This window comes from Atractosteus spatula, chromosome 25 (assembly GCF_055471065.1).
Source record: "Atractosteus spatula isolate fAtrSpa1 chromosome 25, fAtrSpa1.hap1, whole genome shotgun sequence".
Lineage (NCBI taxonomy): Eukaryota > Metazoa > Chordata > Actinopteri > Semionotiformes > Lepisosteidae > Atractosteus > Atractosteus spatula.
In genome coordinates, this window is record NC_142730.1 from 14,971,305 (window position 1) to 14,994,588 (window position 23,284).

General features: G+C 45.5%; 8 non-coding genes across 8 annotated transcripts; 4 read left to right on the forward strand and 4 right to left on the reverse strand.

The window, feature by feature from the left end:
- Positions 1-3,022: 3,022 nt before the first annotated feature.
- trnak-cuu (transfer RNA lysine (anticodon CUU)) lies at positions 3,023-3,095 on the reverse strand. Its single transcript has one exon. It is a non-coding gene; the product is annotated as a tRNA-Lys (tRNA).
- Positions 3,096-4,269: 1,174 nt separating this feature from the next.
- Positions 4,270-4,352, forward strand: trnal-cag (transfer RNA leucine (anticodon CAG)). Its single transcript has one exon. It is a non-coding gene; the product is annotated as a tRNA-Leu (tRNA).
- A 3,284-nt stretch (positions 4,353-7,636) lies between these two features.
- Positions 7,637-7,709, reverse strand: trnak-cuu (transfer RNA lysine (anticodon CUU)). Its single transcript has one exon. It is a non-coding gene; the product is annotated as a tRNA-Lys (tRNA).
- A 1,174-nt stretch (positions 7,710-8,883) lies between these two features.
- trnal-cag (transfer RNA leucine (anticodon CAG)) lies at positions 8,884-8,966 on the forward strand. The gene has a single exon. It is a non-coding gene; the product is annotated as a tRNA-Leu (tRNA).
- Positions 8,967-13,647: 4,681 nt separating this feature from the next.
- On the reverse strand, positions 13,648-13,720 carry trnak-cuu (transfer RNA lysine (anticodon CUU)). The gene has a single exon. It is a non-coding gene; the product is annotated as a tRNA-Lys (tRNA).
- A 1,174-nt stretch (positions 13,721-14,894) lies between these two features.
- Positions 14,895-14,977, forward strand: trnal-cag (transfer RNA leucine (anticodon CAG)). Its single transcript has one exon. It is a non-coding gene; the product is annotated as a tRNA-Leu (tRNA).
- Positions 14,978-19,661: 4,684 nt separating this feature from the next.
- On the reverse strand, positions 19,662-19,734 carry trnak-cuu (transfer RNA lysine (anticodon CUU)). Its single transcript has one exon. It is a non-coding gene; the product is annotated as a tRNA-Lys (tRNA).
- Positions 19,735-20,908: 1,174 nt separating this feature from the next.
- On the forward strand, positions 20,909-20,991 carry trnal-cag (transfer RNA leucine (anticodon CAG)). The gene has a single exon. It is a non-coding gene; the product is annotated as a tRNA-Leu (tRNA).
- The last annotated feature ends 2,293 nt before the right edge of the window (positions 20,992-23,284 follow it).

Below are 23,284 nucleotides of genomic sequence, written 5' to 3' on the forward strand. Positions count from 1 at the left end.
GCTTTGTCCCTTCAAAAACTTCCCCTTTCCCTAAGACAAAACAGATTACATCATAGAGCGAGAGAAGAAGCACTAGATTTGTTATTCAAAGCTTATCAGTTACTTTCGGCTAATTCTAACGAACCAGACAGCATATATTGTTTTGGTACATTGTCTTCTAAAGTAACCCAAACAGTGTACTTTGTTGACGCACTGTTTTCTAAAATTCTGCACGTACTGTAGCACAGCAATTACATCCTTGAAATATATTATCTAAAAGCACCAATATATTTTTTTCAAAGCTCTCTACATTTTAAGAATCAATTTACTTATTAGATTTCCACTTCAATTCCCTCCTTTTTATTCTTGAAAATGATTAAAAGTTAGATTCTTCATATGGACTCCCAGGAGGCTCCCATACTTCGGATTCTTGCGTTCTTATCAGAACATACTGATGCGCAAACATATTCATTACCATATTTGAAAAGCATTGGAAAAATACATGTCATATAGCAACATAAAAACAGGAAGACAAGTATCACAGCCCCTATAATCGGTGTTAGTAACTTAAAGAAAAACATTCCCCCTGGCCCAAACAGTGATTCTAACCAGGAGAGAAATGGGTGAGGCTGTAGAATGAGGCATTAAAGCACATACATAACAAGATGCATTACATTTCTTTAACTTTAACTGTTCTTCTAGTTGTTGTATCTGCCTGGTACTAAAACTACCATTTTCTGGAAAACCTAACTTACTCCACGATGGAAGACACTTTATTCCCCTTTCTCCAAATTCCCTGTACATGTACTTCGCTGGACCGCTCGGTCCTGTTTCCGTCTTCGAATTTTCATTTCCCATTTTTACCGATCGGTGCCTTACTTTAGAACCTTATCACATTAACTACTCCGCAGAGCAAAAACCACACGTCTGTGTTAAGATAAGTTCTTTATGAGTCCCGGACTCATCAAACCCGCGTGAGAACACCCTCACCGGCCTGCTCTTTCTCTGCTATAAGACCACAGAAAAAATTCTTATAAATCGTCTTAAAACAAAAGTTCGTTAAAAGGATCACTTACTGACGTCAGACAGCCGTGAATTCTCCAGACGCGTCTCAGGAAGGACAGTTTATCCTCCGAGGTTCGTCCAATTTGCTAAAATTGTCCGGCTCCGGATGGAGTTTCAGCAGCCGTCCGCGCTCAGGTTAGTGTCCCATCTGGGGTGCCAATTCTGTCGTGGAAATTTAACTATCAAGGAAGCCACAAGAGAGAGTTCTCACCTGAGTAAGGTCTTTATTTCAATATTGCAATATTGGGAGCCCTGTTGCCACTTCGCAAAGTGCAACCGGAGACTCAATTTGTTACAAGCAGTACAGGGTTTTTATAAGACGTTGCGCTGTAAAAAAGCTCAGTGCTTTGTCCCTTCAAAAGCTTCCCCTTTCCCTAAGACAAAACAGATTACAACATAGAACGAGAGAAGAAGCACTAGATTTGTTATTCAAAGCTTATCAGTTACTTTCGGCTAATTCTAACGACCCAGACAGCATATATTGTTTTGGTACATTGTCTTCTAAAGTTACCCAAACAGTGTACTTTGTTGACGCACTGTTTTCTAAAATTCTGCACGTACTGTAGCACAGCAATTACATCCTTGAAATATATTATCTAAAAGCACCAATATATTTTTTTCAAAGCTCTCTACATTTTAAGAATCAATTTACTTATTAGATTTCCACTTCAGGTGCGTGTCTGTCGGCTTGATTCAGTTTAATGCAAGTATTCATTCTCTTTCTGGAACATACAGCTTGCGACAGATGAAATACAATTCTTGGCTTTTCTGGGTGGGTGCAGAAGAAATCCTGCCGGCAGCTTCTGGAAAAGAATTCCAGCCTTTTTTACTCTCTAACCAGAAACTTGCGAATGATACAAAGCAAGCGGGGGGCGTTTCTGTGCAGCTGTTAACTGAACGGCTGCTGGTTCAAGCCCACCCAGGGCTTGTTCCGATTTCAACATCATGCCCCCTAAAGGTAGACTGGATTTCTTTGCGAAACATTCACCCTTTGGACATTTCAGGAAAGGTGCGTGTCGATGCAAGACTTGAAAAGCTTTCCATACAACGAAAAAAATAGTGCTTTTGATTGAAGGAAACGGCAAGAGCAGTTTGAGCAGCTCCGGCCTCTCAAGCGCTTTACAAAGTGATCGGCACCTCGATAGGCAGTTTAGAAGGCTGAGAATGATGCTGGAAGCACAGCGACGTTCTAAAACCAGCGCTTGAAAAGCATCTGCATACATAAAATGTCCATTTCTCAAAAGCTAAATCTGCAGCTTCAGAAGATTGTCAGCTGTATGTTTTCGTTCTTTGTTTCCTTTTTTTACATGACAAGCTTTCGAGAAATGAACTGTCGTTTGTGATGAAGGCTGCATTCGAAATTGTGCATCTAGCTTAGTTCAATGAAATCGGAACGTGCGCCTGTCTCAAACGGATGGCTCTTTGCAGGCACACTACGGAAACCTGCGGGCGCAAGTTGGGAGAAGTGACTCTTGCAGAGTGTCGAGCTTCGAGAACAGGACTCCGCTCAGGAAGATATTGCCACGTGTTGAAGAGTTGCTTTTCGCCATTTCTTTCCCATATTTTTCCAGTGCGGTTCAAAATGTTACGTACGTACGTGTTACCTGCAAAATCACAGTGAAACTGTTATGGCGAAAAGATTCCAAATAGTTATTGTATTAGAATAGCTCTGCAATTTCTTAGCCTTCGTACACGCAGTGTTTAAGGAAAGGCTAGAGTAAATGAAACTGTAAATAGACAGGAGCTCTTATCAGTTTTCATACAAGTTATGATGGCTGCAGCTCCTATCTGCGTCAGAGTGACCGGAGCCAACGGATTGTCTGCGGAACCTTTGATTTATCTCTCGGGCAAAGAGCTAGATAAGCCCTTTTCATCTCAGTTTCATCACACCTGTGCATTAAAGTTTAGTGCTCGGTACCATCAAGGTGTAAGAGGGTCAAGGATGAGCACGAAACTTTGTTAATAAGGAGACGGGCACCGCCCAACGTGGGGCTCGAACCCACGACCCTGAGATTAAGAGTCTCATGCTCTACCGACTGAGCTAGCCGGGCACCGGGGAAGCAAGGGGTTAACGTGTCCCTGTTGACGTCAATTGGACAAGGTATACTTCCTGGCTTTTCATCATGTGGTGACCGGATTCGAGAGTAGCACACCCTGTTCTTTGTTGATTACTGTACCTCAAGCAGCGCAAATGTCAGTAATCATTGAAATGTACGACCTACAATCTCCTCAGCATGCCCGCGTGGACTCCTCTGTGATCATCCTTCTATGTTCTGCTGTAGTTTTCATGCAAGTGAAAACCGTGCTCCAAATAACAACGGCACAGTTGTATCCTGCGGTAAGCATTCTTCTAATTCCATCGTTTTGCTCCAGGGAAAAGGTAGCGCATCATAGTGTTGATATTCCAAGGTCTCAGAGTCCGTATTGGATGGCTTGGATGCAGACATCGCTCAGAGCTCCCAGTATGATTTTCCCGAGTTCAGTTTTGCAGTGTCTTAGTGCTTTCCTGCTTCCAGTGGGTCTTTGAATGCTCTGCTAAGTAGAGACGTGACATAATTACTAATGCGACCGACTGTGCTGGCTGTTCCTGGTTAATAATGATTAATGCGAGAAATCAATATAAACATAACTGCTTCGATTTCGAGGTTCACTTGAAGCATTCGAAGAAACTATCAAAGATCTCAGAACAACCGAAGACACATTTGGTCATCTCCGTATTGGTGAAGATGAAAGAGTCCCGCAAGTGTCAAGCTTGCACAAACACACACGAGAGAGAAACTCAGAACAGAACTTAAGGAAAGGGAGATCCACACTACTTTAATGCACTTTGCTAACCCGATGGAATGCTTATGAACCGTGCGTAAGACACATGTAGCAGAGGATGGTTTCGATCCATCGACCTCTGGGTTATGGGCCCAGCACGCTTCCGCTGCGCCACTCTGCTGACGGCCAACCAACGCGTTCCACCTAACTGCTCTTTGTATTTCCTACATAAGTGATGAAAGAGTTGAAAGTTTCAGTGACAAACGCAGACGTCACTTTGAGCGCTTGGTGTTTTGTAGCACAAATCATCACACGCTGCTCTACACTGGATTATAAAGGCCGACACATTTTCCAAACATTTTAATGCTGGAGTCACACTGTAGTATTAATAACAGTGCGATACTCGAAGAGCGTAATGGGATCGCGGTGGCTCATCAGACCGCTTTGGGGGAGGGGGCTGGCGTCAGGATGGCCGAGCGGTCTAAGGCGCTGCGTTCAGGTCGCAGTCTCCCCTGGAGGCGTGGGTTCGAATCCCACTCCTGACAAAAAGCTTGCTCCATTCCCTCTCCAGTCGGGTGCACATGGGTGAAGCAGCCTGACGTAGGAGACGTGCACCTATAGGCACGCGCGTGTCCCATACCTCTCCTGATTTAGCTCGTACTCCATAGGATGGAAGCGGCTGCTCTGGCTTTTTCACTCGAATATAATCTGATCGCAACAGAAGGCCGTGCAGCCCAGTGCTGGTTTAAGAATGCCTCGTGTCTTCAGGCCCCTATTCCATCAGGTTACCCCTTTGGAATAGTCGTCCGAAAATGACGGAAAAGGAGAAGCACGTAAGCTCCCACAAACTGCCTTAGCATTAGCGGTTGGAATCTGATGGGAGAAAAGCAACCCGGCTCGCCGTCAAGCAATCCATCCCTGGTCTCCCACGTGACGGGCGGGAATACGCACCACTATACTAACGAGGAGCGCTTGCTTGGCGCTTGAAGACACTTCCTCTTGCGGCTACTACTGTTTCCGGTTTCGCCTTTTATTTTCATTCCTCCCAGAGGAGCGCATGAAAACGTTTCCATCTGCGCCATCCTCACCCCTCCACTGCTATGGTCACTGCTCCTCCTGGTGCACTGCAAACACCTATTCAGTCGGTTCTTTCAGTTTGAATAATTAGATCTTCAAAGGCTGGAAGTAGGGCGCAAGGCATGCCAATGCCAAAAGCGTGGTTGTCTGCTTCCAGGTGTGAAATGTCGCTGGGGGACGCTGAAGACATGACTTCCAAGGCAGCAGGTCCAAGCGATTTAGCGTTTGTACAAGAAGCAGGAAGAGAGAAACGGCACTCCGCCTTTTTCTGGGCAGGCGCACGGCGACACGAGAAGGACGCCGTAGTCGGCAGGATTCGACCCGGCGCGGGGAGAGCCCAATGGCTTTCTAGTCCATCGCCTTAACCGCTCGGCCACAACTACAGGGAGCGCCGCCGCCGCCGTCTTGCGATCATTTAACACGGAGGGCGAGGCGGCGGAGGTAACCTTTTTCAACGTCGCTCTCCGTTTCAAAAAAAAAAAGGCAAATGACATGCTAGCACTCAGACACCCCTCAGAAGATTGAAGGGTGGCTTAAAGCTGGAATGATTAGGTCTCCCCGCTCCGACACCAAAATGGAACTTCGTTAGGCACAGAGAAAGCAACATCGGAGGAGCGTGAACAAGACTTTAGAAGCTGCTCCACACGGCACTTTGAATCGCAGACATAGCAGTGTTAGAGGCAGGAATCGCCTTTGCGAACGCGATGAGAAACAGAACGCAAGCTCAGGTCCTGCGGTTTAATAAGCAGGCACGGCTTTCATGCGACTGCACATTTCTTTTCTGGAGCGAGTTGACTTTCAGCTTCAAGAAATTCACACAACTTCCGAAATCCGAAATACAAATCTGGCTCATCGCTGCACAAGAAATGCCGCCGGCTGGCAAGAAAATGACAGCGATGTTTTTCCTTAACGACAAACTTCCGATGGAGAAAAACAACGGCGGTGTGTCGTGGAAATTTAACTATCAAGGAAGCCACAAGAGAGAGTTCTCACCTGAGTAAGGTCTTTATTTCAATATTGCAATATTGGGAGCCCTGTTGCCACTTCGCAAAGTGCAACCGGAGACTCAATTTGTTACAAGCAGTACAGGGTTTTTATAAGACGTTGCGCTGTAAAAAAGCTCAGTGCTTTGTCCCTTCAAAAGCTTCCCCTTTCCCTAAGACAAAACAGATTACAACATAGAACGAGAGAAGAAGCACTAGATTTGTTATTCAAAGCTTATCAGTTACTTTCGGCTAATTCTAACGACCCAGACAGCATATATTGTTTTGGTACATTGTCTTCTAAAGTTACCCAAACAGTGTACTTTGTTGACGCACTGTTTTCTAAAATTCTGCACGTACTGTAGCACAGCAATTACATCCTTGAAATATATTATCTAAAAGCACCAATATATTTTTTTCAAAGCTCTCTACATTTTAAGAATCAATTTACTTATTAGATTTCCACTTCAGGTGCGTGTCTGTCGGCTTGATTCAGTTTAATGCAAGTATTCATTCTCTTTCTGGAACATACAGCTTGCGACAGATGAAATACAATTCTTGGCTTTTCTGGGTGGGTGCAGAAGAAATCCTGCCGGCTGCTTCTGGAAAAGAATTCCAGCCTTTTTTACTCTCTAACCAGAAACTTGCGAATGATACAAAGCAAGCGGGGGGCGTTTCTGTGCAGCTGTTAACTGAACGGCTGCTGGTTCAAGCCCACCCAGGGCTTGTTCCGATTTCAACATCATGCCCCCTAAAGGTAGACTGGATTTCTTTGCGAAACATTCACCCTTTGGACATTTCAGGAAAGGTGCGTGTCGATGCAAGACTTGAAAAGCTTTCCATACAACGAAAAAAATAGTGCTTTTGATTGAAGGAAACGGCAAGAGCAGTTTGAGCAGCTCCGGCCTCTCAAGCGCTTTACAAAGTGATCGGCACCTCGATAGGCAGTTTAGAAGGCTGAGAATGATGCTGGAAGCACAGCGACGTTCTAAAACCAGCGCTTGAAAAGCATCTGCATACATAAAATGTCCATTTCTCAAAAGCTAAATCTGCAGCTTCAGAAGATTGTCAGCTGTATGTTTTCGTTCTTTGTTTCCTTTTTTTACATGACAAGCTTTCGAGAAATGAACTGTCGTTTGTGATGAAGGCTGCATTCGAAATTGTGCATCTAGCTTAGTTCAATGAAATCGGAACGTGCGCCTGTCTCAAACGGATGGCTCTTTGCAGGCACACTACGGAAACCTGCGGGCGCAAGTTGGGAGAAGTGACTCTTGCAGAGTGTCGAGCTTCGAGAACAGGACTCCGCTCAGGAAGATATTGCCACGAGTTGCTTTTCGCCATTTCTTTCCCATATTTTTCCAGTGCGGTTCAAAATGTTACGTACGTACGTGTTACCTGCAAAATCACAGTGAAACTGTTATGGCGAAAAGATTCCAAATAGTTATTGTATTAGAATAGCTCTGCAATTTCTTAGCCTTCGTACACGCAGTGTTTAAGGAAAGGCTAGAGTAAATGAAACTGTAAATAGACAGGAGCTCTTATCAGTTTTCATACAAGTTATGATGGCTGCAGCTCCTATCTGCGTCAGAGTGACCGGAGCCAACGGATTGTCTGCGGAACCTTTGATTTATCTCTCGGGCAAAGAGCTAGATAAGCCCTTTTCATCTCAGTTTCATCACACCTGTGCATTAAAGTTTAGTGCTCGGTACCATCAAGGTGTAAGAGGGTCAAGGATGAGCACGAAACTTTGTTAATAAGGAGACGGGCACCGCCCAACGTGGGGCTCGAACCCACGACCCTGAGATTAAGAGTCTCATGCTCTACCGACTGAGCTAGCCGGGCACCAGGGAAGCAAGGGGTTAACGTGTCCCTGTTGACGTCAATTGAACAAGGTATACTTCCTGGCTTTTCATCATGTGGTGACCGGATTCGAGAGTAGCACACCCTGTTCTTTGTTGATTACTGTACCTCAAGCAGCGCAAATGTCAGTAATCATTGAAATGTACGACCTACAATCTCCTCAGCATGCCCGCGTGGACTCCTCTGTGATCATCCTTCTACGTTCTGCTGTAGTTTTCATGCAAGTGAAAACCGTGCTCCAAATAACAACGGCACAGTTGTATCCTGCGGTAAGCATTCTTCTAATTCCATCGTTTTGCTCCAGGGAAAAGGTAGCGCATCATAGTGTTGATATTCCAAGGTCTCAGAGTCCGTATTGGATGGCTTGGATGCAGACATCGCTCAGAGCTCCCAGTATGATTTTCCCGAGTTCAGTTTTGCAGTGTCTTAGTGCTTTCCTGCTTCCAGTGGGTCTTTGAATGCTCTGCTAAGTAGAGACGTGACATAATTACTAATGCGACCGACTGTGCTGGCTGTTCCTGGTTAATAATGATTAATGCGAGAAATCAATATAAACATAACTGCTTCGATTTCGAGGTTCACTTGAAGCATTCGAAGAAACTATCAAAGATCTCAGAACAACCGAAGACACATTTGGTCATCTCCGTATTGGTGAAGATGAAAGAGTCCCGCAAGTGTCAAGCTTGCACAAACACACACGAGAGAGAAACTCAGAACAGAACTTAAGGAAAGGGAGATCCACACTACTTTAATGCACTTTGCTAACCCGATGGAATGCTTATGAACCGTGCGTAAGACACATGTAGCAGAGGATGGTTTCGATCCATCGACCTCTGGGTTATGGGCCCAGCACACTTCCGCTGCGCCACTCTGCTGACAGCCATCCAACGCGTTCCACCTAACTGCTCTTTGTATTTCCTACATAAGTGATGAAAGAGTTGAAAGTTTCAGTGACAAACGCAGACGTCACTTTGAGCGCTTGGTGTTTTGTAGCACAAATCATCACACGCTGCTCTACACTGGATTATAAAGGCCGACACATTTTCCAAACATTTTAATGCTGGAGTCACACTGTATTATTAATAACAGTGCGATACTCGAAGAGCGTAATGGGATCGCGGTGGCTCATCAGACCGCTTTGGGGGAGGGGGCTGGCGTCAGGATGGCCGAGCGGTCTAAGGCGCTGCGTTCAGGTCGCAGTCTCCCCTGGAGGCGTGGGTTCGAATCCCACTCCTGACAAAAAGCTTGCTCCATTCCCTCTCCAGTCGGGTGCACATGGGTGAAGCAGCCTGACATAGGAGACGTGCACCTATAGGCACGCGCGTGTCCCATACCTCTCCTGATTTAGCTCGTACTCCATAGGATGGAAGCGGCTGCTCTGGCTTTTTCACTCGAATATAATCTGATCGCAACAGAAGGCCGTGCAGCCCAGTGCTGGTTTAAGAATGCCTCGTGTCTTCAGGCCCCTATTCCATCAGGTTACCCCTTTGGAATAGTCGTCCGAAAATGACGGAAAAGGAGAAGCACGTAAGCTCCCACAAACTGCGTTAGCATTAGCGGTTGGAATCTGATGGGAGAAAAGCAACCCGGCTCGCCGTCAAGCAATCCATCCCTGGTCTCCCACGTGACGGGCGGGAATACGCATCACTATACTAACGAGGAGCGCTTGCTTGGCGCTTGAAGACACTTCCTCTTGCGGCTACTACTGTTTCCGGTTTCGCCTTTTATTTTCATTCCTCCCAGAGGAGCGCATGAAAACGTTTCCATCTGCGCCATCCTCACCCCTCCACTGCTATGGTCACTGCTCCTCCTGGTGCACTGCAAACACCTATTCAGTCGGTTCTTTCAGTTTGAATAATTAGATCTTCAAAGGCTGGAAGTAGGGCGCAAGGCATGCCAATGCCAAAAGCGTGGTTGTCTGCTTCCAGGTGTGAAATGTCGCTGGGGGACGCTGAAGACATGACTTCCAAGGCAGCAGGTCCAAGCGATTTAGCGTTTGTACAAGAAGCAGGAAGAGAGAAACGGCACTCCGCCTTTTTCTGGGCAGGCGCACGGCGACACGAGAAGGACGCCGTAGTCGGCAGGATTCGACCCGGCGCGGGGAGAGCCCAATGGCTTTCTAGTCCATCGCCTTAACCGCTCGGCCACAACTACAGGGAGCGCCGCCGCCGCCGTCTTGCGATCATTTAACACGGAGGGCGAGGCGGCGGAGGTAACCTTTTTCAACGTCGCTCTCCGTTTCAAAAAAAAAAAAGGCAAATGACATGCTAGCACTCAGACACCCCTCAGAAGATTGAAGGGTGGCTTAAAGCTGGAATGATTAGGTCTCCCCGCTCCGACACCAAAATGGAACTTCGTTAGGCACAGAGAAAGCAACATCGGAGGAGCGTGAACAAGACTTTAGAAGCTGCTCCACACGGCACTTTGAATCGCAGACATAGCAGTGTTAGAGGCAGGAATCGCCTTTGCGAACGCGATGAGAAACAGAACGCAAGCTCAGGTCCTGCGGTTTAATAAGCAGGCACGGCTTTCATGCGACTGCACATTTCTTTTCTGGAGCGAGTTGACTTTCAGCTTCAAGAAATTCACACAACTTCCGAAATCCGAAATACAAATCTGGCTCATCGCTGCACAAGAAATGCCGCCGGCTGGCAAGAAAATGACAGCGATGTTTTTCCTTAACGACAAACTTCCGATGGAGAAAAACAACGGCGGTGTGTCGTGGAAATTTAACTATCAAGGAAGCCACAAGAGAGAGTTCTCACCTGAGTAAGGTCTTTATTTCAATATTGCAATATTGGGAGCCCTGTTGCCACTTCGCAAAGTGCAACCAGAGACTCAATTTGTTACAAGCAGTACAGGGTTTTTATAAGACGTTGCGCTGTAAAAAAGCTCAGTGCTTTGTCCCTTCAAAAACTTCCCCTTTCCCTAAGACAAAACAGATTACATCATAGAGCGAGAGAAGAAGCACTAGATTTGTTATTCAAAGCTTATCAGTTACTTTCGGCTAATTCTAACGAACCAGACAGCATATATTGTTTTGGTACATTGTCTTCTAAAGTAACCCAAACAGTGTACTTTGTTGACGCACTGTTTTCTAAAATTCTGCACGTACTGTAGCACAGCAATTACATCCTTGAAATATATTATCTAAAAGCACCAATATATTTTTTTCAAAGCTCTCTACATTTTAAGAATCAATTTACTTATTAGATTTCCACTTCAATTCCCTCCTTTTTATTCTTGAAAATGATTAAAAGTTAGATTCTTCATATGGACTCCCAGGAGGCTCCCATACTTCGGATTCTTGCGTTCTTATCAGAACATACTGATGCGCAAACATATTCATTACCATATTTGAAAAGCATTGGAAAAATACATGTCATATAGCAACATAAAAACAGGAAGACAAGTATCACAGCCCCTATAATCGGTGTTAGTAACTTAAAGAAAAACATTCCCCCTGGCCCAAACAGTGATTCTAACCAGGAGAGAAATGGGTGAGGCTGTAGAATGAGGCATTAAAGCACATACATAACAAGATGCATTACATTTCTTTAACTTTAACTGTTCTTCTAGTTGTTGTATCTGCCTGGTACTAAAACTACCATTTTCTGGAAAACCTAACTTACTCCACGATGGAAGACACTTTATTCCCCTTTCTCCAAATTCCCTGTACATGTACTTCGCTGGACCGCTCGGTCCTGTTTCCGTCTTCGAATTTTCATTTCCCATTTTTACCGATCGGTGCCTTACTTTAGAACCTTATCACATTAACTACTCCGCAGAGCAAAAACCACACGTCTGTGTTAAGATAAGTTCTTTATGAGTCCCGGACTCATCAAACCCGCGTGAGAACACCCTCACCGGCCTGCTCTTTCTCTGCTATAAGACCACAGAAAAAATTCTTATAAATCGTCTTAAAACAAAAGTTCGTTAAAAGGATCACTTACTGACGTCAGACAGCCGTGAATTCTCCAGACGCGTCTCAGGAAGGACAGTTTATCCTCCGAGGTTCGTCCAATTTGCTAAAATTGTCCGGCTCCGGATGGAGTTTCAGCAGCCGTCCGCGCTCAGGTTAGTGTCCCATCTGGGGTGCCAATTCTGTCGTGGAAATTTAACTATCAAGGAAGCCACAAGAGAGAGTTCTCACCTGAGTAAGGTCTTTATTTCAATATTGCAATATTGGGAGCCCTGTTGCCACTTCGCAAAGTGCAACCGGAGACTCAATTTGTTACAAGCAGTACAGGGTTTTTATAAGACGTTGCGCTGTAAAAAAGCTCAGTGCTTTGTCCCTTCAAAAGCTTCCCCTTTCCCTAAGACAAAACAGATTACAACATAGAACGAGAGAAGAAGCACTAGATTTGTTATTCAAAGCTTATCAGTTACTTTCGGCTAATTCTAACGACCCAGACAGCATATATTGTTTTGGTACATTGTCTTCTAAAGTTACCCAAACAGTGTACTTTGTTGACGCACTGTTTTCTAAAATTCTGCACGTACTGTAGCACAGCAATTACATCCTTGAAATATATTATCTAAAAGCACCAATATATTTTTTTCAAAGCTCTCTACATTTTAAGAATCAATTTACTTATTAGATTTCCACTTCAGGTGCGTGTCTGTCGGCTTGATTCAGTTTAATGCAAGTATTCATTCTCTTTCTGGAACATACAGCTTGCGACAGATGAAATACAATTCTTGGCTTTTCTGGGTGGGTGCAGAAGAAATCCTGCCGGCAGCTTCTGGAAAAGAATTCCAGCCTTTTTTACTCTCTAACCAGAAACTTGCGAATGATACAAAGCAAGCGGGGGGCGTTTCTGTGCAGCTGTTAACTGAACGGCTGCTGGTTCAAGCCCACCCAGGGCTTGTTCCGATTTCAACATCATGCCCCCTAAAGGTAGACTGGATTTCTTTGCGAAACATTCACCCTTTGGACATTTCAGGAAAGGTGCGTGTCGATGCAAGACTTGAAAAGCTTTCCATACAACGAAAAAAATAGTGCTTTTGATTGAAGGAAACGGCAAGAGCAGTTTGAGCAGCTCCGGCCTCTCAAGCGCTTTACAAAGTGATCGGCACCTCGATAGGCAGTTTAGAAGGCTGAGAATGATGCTGGAAGCACAGCGACGTTCTAAAACCAGCGCTTGAAAAGCATCTGCATACATAAAATGTCCATTTCTCAAAAGCTAAATCTGCAGCTTCAGAAGATTGTCAGCTGTATGTTTTCGTTCTTTGTTTCCTTTTTTTACATGACAAGCTTTCGAGAAATGAACTGTCGTTTGTGATGAAGGCTGCATTCGAAATTGTGCATCTAGCTTAGTTCAATGAAATCGGAACGTGCGCCTGTCTCAAACGGATGGCTCTTTGCAGGCACACTACGGAAACCTGCGGGCGCAAGTTGGGAGAAGTGACTCTTGCAGAGTGTCGAGCTTCGAGAACAGGACTCCGCTCAGGAAGATATTGCCACGTGTTGAAGAGTTGCTTTTCGCCATTTCTTTCCCATATTTTTCCAGTGCGGTTCAAAATGTTACGTACGTACGTGTTACCTGCAAAATCACAGTGAAACTGTTATGGCGAAAAGATTCCAAATAGTTATTGTATTAGAATAGCTCTGCAATTTCTTAGCCTTCGTACACGCAGTGTTTAAGGAAAGGCTAGAGTAAATGAAACTGTAAATAGACAGGAGCTCTTATCAGTTTTCATACAAGTTATGATGGCTGCAGCTCCTATCTGCGTCAGAGTGACCGGAGCCAACGGATTGTCTGCGGAACCTTTGATTTATCTCTCGGGCAAAGAGCTAGATAAGCCCTTTTCATCTCAGTTTCATCACACCTGTGCATTAAAGTTTAGTGCTCGGTACCATCAAGGTGTAAGAGGGTCAAGGATGAGCACGAAACTTTGTTAATAAGGAGACGGGCACCGCCCAACGTGGGGCTCGAACCCACGACCCTGAGATTAAGAGTCTCATGCTCTACCGACTGAGCTAGCCGGGCACCGGGGAAGCAAGGGGTTAACGTGTCCCTGTTGACGTCAATTGGACAAGGTATACTTCCTGGCTTTTCATCATGTGGTGACCGGATTCGAGAGTAGCACACCCTGTTCTTTGTTGATTACTGTACCTCAAGCAGCGCAAATGTCAGTAATCATTGAAATGTACGACCTACAATCTCCTCAGCATGCCCGCGTGGACTCCTCTGTGATCATCCTTCTATGTTCTGCTGTAGTTTTCATGCAAGTGAAAACCGTGCTCCAAATAACAACGGCACAGTTGTATCCTGCGGTAAGCATTCTTCTAATTCCATCGTTTTGCTCCAGGGAAAAGGTAGCGCATCATAGTGTTGATATTCCAAGGTCTCAGAGTCCGTATTGGATGGCTTGGATGCAGACATCGCTCAGAGCTCCCAGTATGATTTTCCCGAGTTCAGTTTTGCAGTGTCTTAGTGCTTTCCTGCTTCCAGTGGGTCTTTGAATGCTCTGCTAAGTAGAGACGTGACATAATTACTAATGCGACCGACTGTGCTGGCTGTTCCTGGTTAATAATGATTAATGCGAGAAATCAATATAAACATAACTGCTTCGATTTCGAGGTTCACTTGAAGCATTCGAAGAAACTATCAAAGATCTCAGAACAACCGAAGACACATTTGGTCATCTCCGTATTGGTGAAGATGAAAGAGTCCCGCAAGTGTCAAGCTTGCACAAACACACACGAGAGAGAAACTCAGAACAGAACTTAAGGAAAGGGAGATCCACACTACTTTAATGCACTTTACTAACCCGATGGAATGCTTATGAACCGTGCGTAAGACACATGTAGCAGAGGATGGTTTCGATCCATCGACCTCTGGGTTATGGGCCCAGCACGCTTCCGCTGCGCCACTCTGCTGACGGCCAACCAACGCGTTCCACCTAACTGCTCTTTGTATTTCCTACATAAGTGATGAAAGAGTTGAAAGTTTCAGTGACAAACGCAGACGTCACTTTGAGCGCTTGGTGTTTTGTAGCACAAATCATCACACGCTGCTCTACACTGGATTATAAAGGCCGACACATTTTCCAAACATTTTAATGCTGGAGTCACACTGTAGTATTAATAACAGTGCGATACTCGAAGAGCGTAATGGGATCGCGGTGGCTCATCAGACCGCTTTGGGGGAGGGGGCTGGCGTCAGGATGGCCGAGCGGTCTAAGGCGCTGCGTTCAGGTCGCAGTCTCCCCTGGAGGCGTGGGTTCGAATCCCACTCCTGACAAAAAGCTTGCTCCATTCCCTCTCCAGTCGGGTGCACATGGGTGAAGCAGCCTGACGTAGGAGACGTGCACCTATAGGCACGCGCGTGTCCCATACCTCTCCTGATTTAGCTCGTACTCCATAGGATGGAAGCGGCTGCTCTGGCTTTTTCACTCGAATATAATCTGATCGCAACAGAAGGCCGTGCAGCCCAGTGCTGGTTTAAGAATGCCTCGTGTCTTCAGGCCCCTATTCCATCAGGTTACCCCTTTGGAATAGTCGTCCGAAAATGACGGAAAAGGAGAAGCACGTAAGCTCCCACAAACTGCCTTAGCATTAGCGGTTGGAATCTGATGGGAGAAAAGCAACCCGGCTCGCCGTCAAGCAATCCATCCCTGGTCTCCCACGTGACGGGCGGGAATACGCACCACTATACTAACGAGGAGCGCTTGCTTGGCGCTTGAAGACACTTCCTCTTGCGGCTACTACTGTTTCCGGTTTCGCCTTTTATTTTCATTCCTCCCAGAGGAGCGCATGAAAACGTTTCCATCTGCGCCATCCTCACCCCTCCACTGCTATGGTCACTGCTCCTCCTGGTGCACTGCAAACACCTATTCAGTCGGTTCTTTCAGTTTGAATAATTAGATCTTCAAAGGCTGGAAGTAGGGCGCAAGGCATGCCAATGCCAAAAGCGTGGTTGTCTGCTTCCAGGTGTGAAATGTCGCTGGGGGACGCTGAAGACATGACTTCCAAGGCAGCAGGTCCAAGCGATTTAGCGTTTGTACAAGAAGCAGGAAGAGAGAAACGGCACTCCGCCTTTTTCTGGGCAGGCGCACGGCGACACGAGAAGGACGCCGTAGTCGGCAGGATTCGACCCGGCGCGGGGAGAGCCCAATGGCTTTCTAGTCCATCGCCTTAACCGCTCGGCCACAACTACAGGGAGCGCCGCCGCCGCCGTCTTGCGATCATTTAACACGGAGGGCGAGGCGGCGGAGGTAACCTTTTTCAACGTCGCTCTCCGTTTCAAAAAAAAAAAGGCAAATGACATGCTAGCACTCAGACACCCCTCAGAAGATTGAAGGGTGGCTTAAAGCTGGAATGATTAGGTCTCCCCGCTCCGACACCAAAATGGAACTTCGTTAGGCACAGAGAAAGCAACATCGGAGGAGCGTGAACAAGACTTTAGAAGCTGCTCCACACGGCACTTTGAATCGCAGACATAGCAGTGTTAGAGGCAGGAATCGCCTTTGCGAACGCGATGAGAAACAGAACGCAAGCTCAGGTCCTGCGGTTTAATAAGCAGGCACGGCTTTCATGCGACTGCACATTTCTTTTCTGGAGCGAGTTGACTTTCAGCTTCAAGAAATTCACACAACTTCCGAAATCCGAAATACAAATCTGGCTCATCGCTGCACAAGAAATGCCGCCGGCTGGCAAGAAAATGACAGCGATGTTTTTCCTTAACGACAAACTTCCGATGGAGAAAAACAACGGCGGTGTGTCGTGGAAATTTAACTATCAAGGAAGCCACAAGAGAGAGTTCTCACCTGAGTAAGGTCTTTATTTCAATATTGCAATATTGGGAGCCCTGTTGCCACTTCGCAAAGTGCAACCAGAGACTCAATTTGTTACAAGCAGTACAGGGTTTTTATAAGATGTTGCGCTGTAAAAAAGCTCAGTGCTTTGTCCCTTCAAAAACTTCCCCTTTCCCTAAGACAAAACAGATTACATCATAGAGCGAGAGAAGAAGCACTAGATTTGTTATTCAAAGCTTATCAGTTACTTTCGGCTAATTCTAACGAACCAGACAGCATATATTGTTTTGGTACATTGTCTTCTAAAGTAACCCAAACAGTGTACTTTGTTGATGCACTGTTTTCTAAAATTCTGCACGTACTGTAGCACAGCAATTACATCCTTGAAATATATTATCTAAAAGCACCAATATATTTTTTTCAAAGCTCTCTACATTTTAAGAATCAATTTACTTATTAGATTTCCACTTCAATTCCCTCCTTTTTATTCTTGCAAATGATTAAAAGTTAGATTCTTCATATGGACTCCCAGGAGGCTCCCATACTTCGGATTCTTGCGTTCTTATCAGAACATACTGATGCGCAAACATATTCATTACCATATTTGAAAAGCATTGGAAAAATACATGTCATATAGCAACATAAAAACAGGAAGACAAGTATCACAGCCCCTATAATCGGTGTTAGTAACTTAAAGAAAAACATTCCCCCTGGCCCAAACAGTGATTCTAACCAGGAGAGAAATGGGTGAGGCTGTAGAATGAGGCATTAAAGCACATACATAACAAGATGCATTACATTTCTTTAACTTTAACTGTTCTTCTAGTTGTTGTATCTGCCTGGTACTAAAACTACCATTTTCTGGAAAACCTAACTTACTCCACGATGGAAGACACTTTATTCCCCTTTCTCCAAATTCCCTGTACATGTACTTCGCTGGACCGCTCGGTCCTGTTTCCGTCTTCGAATTTTCATTTCCCATTTTTACCGATCGGTGCCTTACTTTAGAACCTTATCACATTAACTACTCCGCAGAGCAAAAACCACACGTCTGTGTTAAGATAAGTTCTTTATGAGTCCCGGACTCATCAAACCCGCGTGAGAACACCCTCACCGGCCTGCTCTTTCTCTGCTATAAGACCACAGAAAAAATTCTTATAAATCGTCTTAAAACAAAAGTTCGTTAAAAGGATCACTTACTGACGTCAGACAGCCGTGAATTCTCCAGACGCGTCTCAGGAAGGACAAACAGTTTATCCTCCGAGGTTCGTCCAATTTGCTAAAATTGTCCGGCTCCGGATGGAGTTTCAGCAGCCGTCCGCGCTCAGGTTAGTGTCCCATCTGGGGTGCCAATTCTGTCGTGGAAATTTAACTATCAAGGAAGCCACAAGAGAGAGTTCTCACCTGAGTAAGGTCTTTATTTCAATATTGCAATATTGGGAGCCCTGTTGCCACTTCGCAAAGTGCAACCGGAGACTCAATTTGTTACAAGCAGTACAGGGTTTTTATAAGACGTTGCGCTGTAAAAAAGCTCAGTGCTTTGTCCCTTCAAAAGCTTCCCCTTTCCCTAAGACAAAACAGATTACAACATAGAACGAGAGAAGAAGCACTAGATTTGTTATTCAAAGCTTATCAGTTACTTTCGGCTAATTCTAACGACCCAGACAGCATATATTGTTTTGGTACATTGTCTTCTAAAGTTACCCAAACAGTGTACTTTGTTGACGCACTGTTTTCTAAAATTCTGCACGTACTGTAGCACAGCAATTACATCCTTGAAATATATTATCTAAAAGCACCAATATATTTTTTTCAAAGCTCTCTACATTTTAAGAATCAATTTACTTATTAGATTTCCACTTCAGGTGCGTGTCTGTCGGCTTGATTCAGTTTAATGCAAGTATTCATTCTCTTTCTGGAACATACAGCTTGCGACAGATGAAATACAATTCTTGGCTTTTCTGGGTGGGTGCAGAAGAAATCCTGCCGGCTGCTTCTGGAAAAGAATTCCAGCCTTTTTTACTCTCTAACCAGAAACTTGCGAATGATACAAAGCAAGCGGGGGGCGTTTCTGTGCAGCTGTTAACTGAACGGCTGCTGGTTCAAGCCCACCCAGGGCTTGTTCCGATTTCAACATCATGCCCCCTAAAGGTAGACTGGATTTCTTTGCGAAACATTCACCCTTTGGACATTTCAGGAAAGGTGCGTGTCGATGCAAGACTTGAAAAGCTTTCCATACAACGAAAAAAATAGTGCTTTTGATTGAAGGAAACGGCAAGAGCAGTTTGAGCAGCTCCGGCCTCTCAAGCGCTTTACAAAGTGATCGGCACCTCGATAGGCAGTTTAGAAGGCTGAGAATGATGCTGGAAGCACAGCGACGTTCTAAAACCAGCGCTTGAAAAGCATCTGCATACATAAAATGTCCATTTCTCAAAAGCTAAATCTGCAGCTTCAGAAGATTGTCAGCTGTATGTTTTCGTTCTTTGTTTCCTTTTTTTACATGACAAGCTTTCGAGAAATGAACTGTCGTTTGTGATGAAGGCTGCATTCGAAATTGTGCATCTAGCTTAGTTCAATGAAATCGGAACGTGCGCCTGTCTCAAACGGATGGCTCTTTGCAGGCACACTACGGAAACCTGCGGGCGCAAGTTGGGAGAAGTGACTCTTGCAGAGTGTCGAGCTTCGAGAACAGGACTCCGCTCAGGAAGATATTGCCACGTGTTGAAGAGTTGCTTTTCGCCATTTCTTTCCCATATTTTTCCAGTGCGGTTCAAAATGTTACGTACGTACGTGTTACCTGCAAAATCACAGTGAAACTGTTATGGCGAAAAGATTCCAAATAGTTATTGTATTAGAATAGCTCTGCAATTTCTTAGCCTTCGTACACGCAGTGTTTAAGGAAAGGCTAGAGTAAATGAAACTGTAAATAGACAGGAGCTCTTATCAGTTTTCATACAAGTTATGATGGCTGCAGCTCCTATCTGCGTCAGAGTGACCGGAGCCAACGGATCGTCTGCGGAACCTTTGATTTATCTCTCGGGCAAAGAGCTAGATAAGCCCTTTTCATCTCAGTTTCATCACACCTGTGCATTAAAGTTTAGTGCTCGGTACCATCAAGGTGTAAGAGGGTCAAGGATGAGCACGAAACTTTGTTAATAAGGAGACGGGCACCGCCCAACGTGGGGCTCGAACCCACGACCCTGAGATTAAGAGTCTCATGCTCTACCGACTGAGCTAGCCGGGCGCCAGGGAAGCAAGGGGTTAACGTGTCCCTGTTGACGTCAATTGGACAAGGTATACTTCCTGGCTTTTCATCATGTGGTGACCGGATTCGAGAGTAGCACACCCTGTTCTTTGTTGATTACTGTACCTCAAGCAGCGCAAATGTCAGTAATCATTGAAATGTACGACCTACAATCTCCTCAGCATGCCCGCGTGGACTCCTCTGTGATCATCCTTCTACGTTCTGCTGTAGTTTTCATGCAAGTGAAAACCGTGCTCCAAATAACAACGGCACAGTTGTATCCTGCGGTAAGCATTCTTCTAATTCCATCGTTTTGCTCCAGGGAAAAGGTAGCGCATCATAGTGTTGATATTCCAAGGTCTCAGAGTCCGTATTGGATGGCTTGGATGCAGACATCGCTCAGAGCTCCCAGTATGATTTTCCCGAGTTCAGTTTTGCAGTGTCTTAGTGCTTTCCTGCTTCCAGTGGGTCTTTGAATGCTCTGCTAAGTAGAGACGTGACATAATTACTAATGCGACCGACTGTGCTGGCTGTTCCTGGTTAATAATGATTAATGCGAGAAATCAATATAAACATAACTGCTTCGATTTCGAGGTTCACTTGAAGCATTCAAAGAAACTATCAAAGATCTCAGAACAACCGAAGACACATTTGGTCATCTCCGTATTGGTGAAGATGAAAGAGTCCCGCAAGTGTCAAGCTTGCACAAACACACACGAGAGAGAAACTCAGAACAGAACTTAAGGAAAGGGAGATCCACACTACTTTAATGCACTTTGCTAACCCGATGGAATGCTTATGAACCGTGCGTAAGACACATGTAGCAGAGGATGGTTTCGATCCATCGACCTCTGGGTTATGGGCCCAGCACGCTTCCGCTGCGCCACTCTGCTGACGGCCACCCTACGCGTTCCACCTAACTGCTCTTTGTATTTCCTACATAAGTGATGAAAGAGTTGAAAGTTTCAGTGACAAACGCAGACGTCACTTAGAGCGCTTGGTGTTTTGTAGCACAAATCATCACACGCTGCTCTACACTGGATTATAAAGGCCGACACATTTTCCAAACATTTTAATGCTGGAGTCACACTGTAGTATTAATAACAGTGCGATACTCGAAGAGCGTAGTGGGATCGCGGTGGCTCATCAGACCGCTTTGGGGGAGGGGGCTGGTGTTAGGATGGCCGAGCGGTCTAAGGCGCTGCGTTCAGGTCGCAGTCTCCCCTGGAGGCGTGGGTTCGAATCCCACTCCTGACAAAAAGCTTGCTCCATTCCCTCTCCAGTCGGGTGCACATGGGTGAAGCAGCCTGACGTAGGAGACGTGCACCTATAGGCACGTGCGTGTCCCATACCTCTCCTGATATAGCTCGTACTCCATAGGATGGAAGCGGCTGCTCTGGCTTTTTCACTCGAATATAATCTGATCGCAACAGAAGGCCGTGCAGCCCAGTGCTGGTTTAAGAATGCCTCATGTCTTCAGGCCCCTATTCCATCAGGTTACCCCTTTGGAATAGTCGTCCGAAAATGACGGAAAAGGAGAAGCACGTAAGCTCCCACAAACTGCGTTAGCATTAGCGGTTGGAATCTGATGGGAGAAAAGCAACCCGGCTCGCCGTCAAGCAACCCATCCCTGGTCTCCCACGTGACGGGCGGGAATACGCACCACTATACTAACGAGGAGCGCTCGCTTGGCGCTTGAAGACGCTTCCTCTTGCGGCTACTACTGTTTCCGGTTTCGCCTTTTATTTTCATTCCTCCCAGAGGAGCGCATGAAAACGTTTCCATCTGCGCCATCCTCACTCCGCCTTCTTGCGATCATTTAACACGGAGGGCGAGGCGGTGGAGGTAAGCTTTTTCAACGTCGCTCTCCGTTTCAAAAAAAAAAAAGGCAAATGACATGCTAGCACTCAGACACCCCTCAGAAGATTGAAGGGTGGCTTAAAGCTGGAATGATTAGGTCTCCCCGCTCCGACACCAAAATGGAACTTCGTTAGGCAGAGAGAAAGCAACATCAGAGGAGCGTGAACAAGACTTTAGAAGCTGCTCCACACGGCACTTTGAATCGCAGACATAGCAGTGTTAGAGGCAGGAATCGCCTTTGCGAACGCGATGAGAAACAGAACGCAAGCTCAGGTCCTGCGGTTTAATAAGCAGGCATCGCTTTCATGCGACTGCACATTTCTTTTCTGGAGCGAGTTGACTTTCAGCTTCAAGAAATTCACACAACTTCCGAAATCCGAAATACAAATCTGGCTCATCGTTGCACAAGAAATGCCGCCGGCTGGCAAGAAAATGACAGCGATGTTTTTCCTTAACGACAAACTTCCGATGGAGAAAATCAACGGCGGTGTGTCGTGGAAATTTAACTATCAAGGAAGCCACAAGAGAGAGTTCTCACCTGAGTAAGGTCTTTATTTCAATATTGCAATATTGGGAGCCCTGTTGCCACTTCGCAAAGTGCAACCAGAGACTCAATTTGTTACAAGCAGTACAGGGTTTTTATAAGACGTTGCGCTGTAAAAAAGCTCAGTGCTTTGTCCCTTCAAAAACTTCCCCTTTCCCTAAGACAAAACAGATTACAACATAGAACGAGAGAAGAAGCACTAGATTTGTTATTCAAAGCTTATCAGTGTAATGTTTCATAGCCGTTCAGGGAAGCCAAATATGTAACGTTGTGGCTCTCTGAAGGCACCAGTTCTGTAGGGTTTGGGCATTTACTGAGACAATTATCAATTGTAGCAGTAAATCACAAAGTTGATTCTTTTGATGGCTTTAGAATCCAACCATGCGACATAACTCAAACAACGCTCACACACAGGTACTAATACACGATGATACATTTATTAATACATAGAATATGCATGTAAACCTTACAGATCTTATCGAGAGGGTTATCAGAATACAAAAGGTATATATTCAATCAGTTACAAAGAGTTACACATATCAAGAGGACATACGTTCAGTATATCATTCATTTAGACCGTTTCGTAAATGAACTTGGTTATAACTTCTACATTAGATACTCAAAACAAGTACATAACTCTTAGGAATTGTATTGATATCAACTGGTTGGGATAACAATTGAATTCTCGAGCTGTAATGCAGTGAAGTTGAATACTCATCCAATTTCTGGGGATTCAGATCTCCTGCGGGCACAAAGAAACAGTTGCAGGCTGTTGCTATCCAATCCGCGCTCTCTGGCTCCGTGCCAGGCTGTGCTGTGCGGCTTGCGACGGTGCGCTGCTGATGCTCACTGACCGGCTAGTTAGTGTTGGCTTTAACTAGCAAAGTTTGTGCACAGGAGAAAAGATGACTGTGGGTCCCAGCAAGTCAGGAAGAGGACCGGTTCGTTCCTGATGAAGAGCTTGTTCTGAATGGTGATTCAGCTGTCCACAGTTCTGACCTGTTCACGAGGCCTGCTGCTGGTGCTAACCTCGGGTGGATCCTCTGGTTATTCTCTGGCAACCTCCACTCTAGACTCTTAGAACAAAGGAAAGTTCTGGCACTCGGACACACTGGCCGTTCCGTGGTTGTCCGGGCTGAGTCTCAG